The 6,000-nt window shown below is 46.3% G+C and overlaps 1 protein-coding gene across 11 annotated transcripts in view; it reads right to left on the bottom strand.

Annotated features, from left to right (window-relative positions):
- The window catches only part of MICAL2 (microtubule associated monooxygenase, calponin and LIM domain containing 2), a 776,672-nt gene extending 770,952 nt beyond the window's left edge, over positions 1-5,720 (bottom strand). For 9 of the 11 annotated variants that reach the window (XR_011201428.1, XR_011201429.1, XM_069223592.1 and 6 more), the window contains exon 1: positions 5,511-5,720. The gene's annotated coding sequence lies outside the window, so the exon portion shown is untranslated. Of the gene's footprint in view, positions 1-5,250; positions 5,361-5,492 lie in introns of those variants that run through there. The other 2 variants (XM_069223587.1, XM_069223589.1) reach the window with 2 other exon arrangements.
- Between the last annotated feature and the right edge of the window lie 280 nt (positions 5,721-6,000).

Raw genomic sequence — 6,000 nt, forward strand, 5'->3', positions numbered from 1 at the left:
TCTTTAGTAACTCACATGTCACCTCAAGTACAAAAAGCCTCCCACATAGGATCAAACGAAATACAAGACTCCGCCAAACACGCTCTCCCCTAGGGAGGGAGGGGGGTATCCACGCACCCCATCGGTTTAAGAGCTTCGGGTATGAAGCGCTACATACATTTCAATGTGACAGCCGTTTCAAGACGCAACAGGGATCTGCTTGAACATTCTCGGCGGCGCTTTACCACACGAGGCAGCAAGAGGCTCCAGCGTAAATGTTTGTATCTGAGAGGGTCCACCAAGTGCCCGTCCCAAGGTTAGGATAAAAACGTAGTTTTCTGTATACTCCGTCGGCCAGTGGCCCTCAGGCCAGCAGGCAGCTCTGCAGATAAACACACACGCCCGGTCTGTACAGTAAAACACCCACTGCACCACAACGTGGCCTTTGACAGCGGAGATACAGCGCTGCGTTAAACAGTGCTGATAGTGGGGCGCATATGCACCAGCCCTGCTGAGAGCGTCATGAAGTGCGAGCTCCCGCCAGCGAGCAGTTGCAGGCCCTACCGACTCCTGGCTACATTATTTAGTGATTTGTCTGGTGTTAGTTCTCCAGCGGCATCTGTGAAACCCAACCCCAGGGAGGGAACCGGAGAAACTAACTAAAAATACCAAGACACCGTGCAAGAGGAAGCTGACTATGCAGAAACACACGAGGAGCTTGAATTCCACATGCAACAGAGTGTGCGCACAAAATATAAAGAAAATGATAACATATGTCACTGGATATACAAAAACGCAACAGTGGCAGGTCCACATGCAACACTCACGGAATACTCAGTAAACAAAAGCCGGCCAATTCAAGTAGACAGTGAATATACAAGAACGCACCAAATACCAGTAACTATGTAACACGCTTGCACTCAGCCTACATAGAAAGTAACAGAAGCCAGTTTAAAGCGACGGTGAATAATGCACACCAAGGGCCAGCCCATATGTAACACACATTTTAGAAATAAAAAACAGCAGTTTCAATTGGACAATACAAATACAAATAAGATACCAAGGGAAAGTTAATATGTAATGCACTGTACACACAAAATACCTAGAAAAGAATTCACACGAGTTCAAAAAGCCTGTGAATATATAAAAACACACAAAGGACCAACCAAAACAATGCAACACAGTGTGCACACACAATACATAAAAAATGGCAAGAGGCGTCTCAAGAAGACAGCTTATATACAGAGAGACATCAAAAGACAGTCCTGGCTGTGTGCACAGAAAACTTGGAAAATAACACAGCAGGTTCAATGAAACAGAAACAGTGAATGCATATACAACCACACATAACACTCGTCTATACATCACATATAGAACATATACAAAACTCGCAAAAAATATAACCGCAGTTTTAAGAGGGCCATTAACAAACAAAAAATATTTAGTGCAATGCAACAAGTAAATACAAGAAAAAACTAACTAACAGCCAATCGACACGTGTAAGAAGTGAAGTCCTAGCATGACCTATAATTAATAGCAGCTATGCACTGTGTCTTTTTCGGGCCTGCTTAATGACCCCTCTCCACTGGACTCGATAACCTTCATATTAATTGGAGATCTGTCCTGATTCCCTTGAAAGTCAACAGAAGAGCCCAGACTCTACTGGTCAGATAGTGCGCCCAAACTGTACCATTGCCCAATGGTAAGGGTGGATACATCATTTAACTCCAGCTTGTGAAGTGATTGGCACTTGGTGCAGCCAATTAAGAGCACAGGCCATTTCACAAGCACTTTTGGTGAGGGAGCTCCATGCAAGCTCTCCCTATGTAAAATATCAACAGCACCCTCAAAATCAGGACGCTTGCCATCCTTAGCAAACACGCAGAGTGTTGTGGTACATGCTATTGTGTGGTACCATGAGGTGGTGTTCAAAGTAGCACCAAGGTGGCTAGCATATAGAGAGGACAATGTAAGGGTCTACAGTAGGTGGTAGCTTCCAAGAGAGTGATCCCATCCTCTTGGGATGTGACAACCTGCATGTCCTTTGTTCCTCATCTTACTGGACAGAAAATAAAGGTGTCAGGTGGATTGAAGAGGAATGAATACTAGGCCTGGGTGGAGTTTGTGGAGTTCTGCTATGTGGAACTCCGCAACGTGCCAAAAAACTCTGCTGTGCTACGCAGAGTTCCACGAGCTGTGGAGTTTGGGTAAGTTGCCCTGTTTGCACTGATCTTCAGCTCCAGGGGTTTGTCCCATGCGGTAAATCAAAGCGAATGGCATCACACGGAGCACCAGGGGGCGCTAACTTCTTTCTGCAGCTCAAGTAGATTCTCTAGCCGAGCGTCAGCTTCCTCAACAAGAGCAGCAGCTTTCTCGGGTGTGTGTGACCTGCCATGACCACATGCATTCAGAATTCTCACTCACGCTTGCCAACATAGCAATTTCTCGCACTCGCCAACTTAACAATGGTGAGCCGCACAAGAGAAAAAAACTCTGCTCCGCATTACTTCGCGAATGGAGCAGAATTCTTCGCCCACCCCTAAAAAATACTCCCTTTACTTTATGTCTCTCTTTCTTTTAATTCCACAATTTAGAAATTAATGAAAACAATGCCTGTACGTTACTGCATATGGAAAATTGAAGAATACCGTGGCTAAGCAAGAATAGGTACTTCCTTCTATTTGAAGGGAGTCTTCACACTTTGAACATGATTTGCACTTTAGTTGGCATAGGCTTTCTGCCAGTGTGCCCAGAGTAGGATTAATTCTGGCCTCTGCAAGCAAATTATTCATATTCTGGTTTTGTGGAGATTACGCATACCAGACCCTAGTTACGTTTACGATGTACGATGAACTTCTGCTGTTGTTCTAAACAAACTTCAGGAACGGGATAAAGCCTGCTTCTGTGGCCCAAGTGAAGAGGGAGCTGGACGTCATCTGCCATGCCTGCGGAGATAAGCTGCTACTCAGCCACGAGGATCACTGCTAGGCCCATCTGACTGAAGGCCCATGGAGAACGTATTGGATGAGCCAAAGCACCAATATTGATGTTTCTACCCAGGTGAGCAGAACAGACCACAATCCTGAAACTAAACCTGAGGGTCATAGAGCTGGAGGATCCTTTCAAGAACTGCAGAAACTGTGAGTCTACACTGTCTTCAAATGTTGCGATACCACCACAACTTTGGAGGTACTGTTGCCTGATTTTAGAGGGCCAGGGTCATGCAGAAGATTTTTTTACCACAGCTACCATCACCATAATACGGGTCCCTGAAACAGAGATGCCTCAGGGGGGACACCTCTATGTTTCTAAATTCATTCCTGCAGAACTCCCCCTTTGTGAAAGTGAAACTACTTAGGAGCTTAACTGGCCTCCACCCTAAACAGCAGCACAACAGCTTCCCCCTCATCTAGCGGATATCCAGCAGCCCTTTTAACTAGCCACAACTACTATGTGAACTCGCCTGTAGCACCCAAACTTAACTCTTTGGTATTTGGAAGATTCCCAGTACCTGTTTGGGTCGTGGCTCTTGGGCTTTTGCTATTTTTTGGACTTTTGCAGGAAACTCAGACATTCATACAAGAGGGCACTGAACTGTCCCGCTCTGCACCAACAATTAGCACAAAATGTGTGCACATTGCATTTCTCTGTCTGGCACCTGTATCGTGAGAAATAAAATATCTCCAAAATGCTAAATACTTATAACCTAGCCAGAAAACGTGCCTGGCTGCTGCCTGCAGCATCAAGAGTGCACACATAGGCGGTTTCACCATCCACTTTCCAGTTCCCAGCTTCTGGAACTCAATTCCACTCGATTTGAGAGCACGGGAAATCTAGCTACCCTTTCATGGGGGCTAAATTACATCTTTTTATCAGCAAGTACCACGTGCAGGGTGGTTGTTTTATGTCAAGCCTAGCTATGGCTTTTGGTTTGCTTTCTTCTGTTGGTCTTTTTAGTTTTTTTCGGTTTAGAGCTAGGAATCCTGAAGGTAGAGGTGTGCTCAATAAATAAAGAAATAAAAATAAATTGACTGCTGGATATACATAAATGAGAGTAATTAAGTTCCTTAAAAGCTGCCAGTAGCACCCAAACCTCTAGCTTCATGGATTAAAATTGACCAAAGCGCACATGTTGTATAAATATGGTGCCTAGTGCGTAAAAGCTGCAAATTGAGCAGGCGTGTATCTTAGCCGCAGCAGGCGCTATTGCGGTTTGCATTTTTTTTCTATTTTTCCAATATTGTTATTTGATTTACTTGTAAATTAATAAAACTATTCTTCTTGAAAGCAAAAACTCTGACGGGATATTTAGTTAGGGTGCTTTTCGTTTGTCATGTTTGTTTCAAGATCATAGTGTAATCTTTGACTGTCTAAAGTCCTGGAGGACCCAGTACCTAAAAAGAGTAAACTGGTTACCCAGATGTGTCTCAATATCCGTGGCTTTGGGATACAATGTTAAATGACAGAACCCACAACGGATTCTGGGCCATATGTACGAAAGCTTTTTTCCATAGACACAGAATGGGTCAAATCCTTTGGTACATCTGGCCCTCTGTTCGGTAGCCACTGATTTTCCAAAGTAGAAAAGGGCAGGTCTTGCAATAAGTAACATATTGAGGCTTCAGGAAAGAAAGTAACACCTGCCAGTTGGAGAAGAAGCTGAAAATGCCATACACCCAAACCAAAAGGTCACCCTGAGTTTAAGGAATCACAAAGAGGCAGTTCACATGTCTCACACAGAGAATATAGAAAACAGGGAACTATTACCAACAATTAAATAAAATACTAAATATAGAAAACAACCATCTAAAGGCAATTCGGGAGAAACCATGACATATAACGCGCTCAGTATCAATCTATATGTAATATACATAAGAAAAAAATAACATTGGATTATTGAAGAAGGTCCCGCACATATAGAAAACAGTACTCCTGCAGCCAATGCACCGGGAAGACACCTGACACAGAGAACAAGGAGAATACTTAAAGCTCATTCATACGGAACACGTTGAGAACTACTGTGCGGGGCAGGGAGGCTAGGAGGTGCAACTAACGATAAGAAACACTCCAGGAGAAAACATTATATATACATACGAATAACAAAAAACAAGGTATAGTAAACAATGCAATAGACAGCGTAATGCACCTCATAAACACAGACGTACCCTCAACTGAATGAATTACTTTATATGGCGCACACACTTGCGATAGCAAAGGCTCTAACCCAAACCACCAAAGATCACACGCAGCGTCAGCTGTCTAAACAGTCACCAGCAATTAGCAGTCGTAGCTCCAAATGCACGGCTCCACAGGTGGGCGTGGGCTGCCCCCCTCAACGGTGGAACAGATGCTCAGTGAACCCCGTCCCGCCGCTGCTCTCGGGACACCGGGCCGCAGGGGGCGCGGGTCACACCCGGCTGTACGGAGCACACAGCAGGCAGGGTACGGGAAGCACTTCCTGCTCACAGGCTGACAGCAGCGATAGCTAACACCCGGTACACGCGCTTTCTTACCAGTCTACACACACACACCTGTGGCATCAGGGGGGTTCGGCATGGGGTTCCCAGGCATGTCCTGCCCCCGGGGGGAGCTGTCACTTCTTTCTGTTCCCCTGTCCCGCGCTCTCTCCTGGACCCCGGGGCTGGAGGCTCAGCGCACATTGCACTCTGTCCCGGGCCGTCCAAACTCCACTCTCCGCCGAGCCCAGGCGTGCAGTGTGGGGCGGGGCCAATCAAGAGTCGGGCGTGGTCGACACTCCCCAGGGCCCGCCCCACGCCGTGCCTACTGATACCTCTCTGCCTGGCTGTCAGCCGCCTGGTGTCAGTCACTCAGCTCGTACAATCAACGGCAGAGAGCCTGGTCTCTCTGAGAGTCAGGCTGAGAGCTGAGACAGTCCTCTCTGGCAATGTCCGATCGTGGTCTGTCTGCTCCCTCACGGAGTGTCCTCATACCAGCCATTGGGTCTCGGGTGGATTGGCAGTGTCAGCTCTCCGACAGTGTCAGGCAGTCTCGTTTCAGGTG

Source organism: Pleurodeles waltl, chromosome 3_1 (genome assembly GCF_031143425.1).
Source record: "Pleurodeles waltl isolate 20211129_DDA chromosome 3_1, aPleWal1.hap1.20221129, whole genome shotgun sequence".
Classification (NCBI taxonomy): Eukaryota; Metazoa; Chordata; class Amphibia; order Caudata; family Salamandridae; genus Pleurodeles; species Pleurodeles waltl.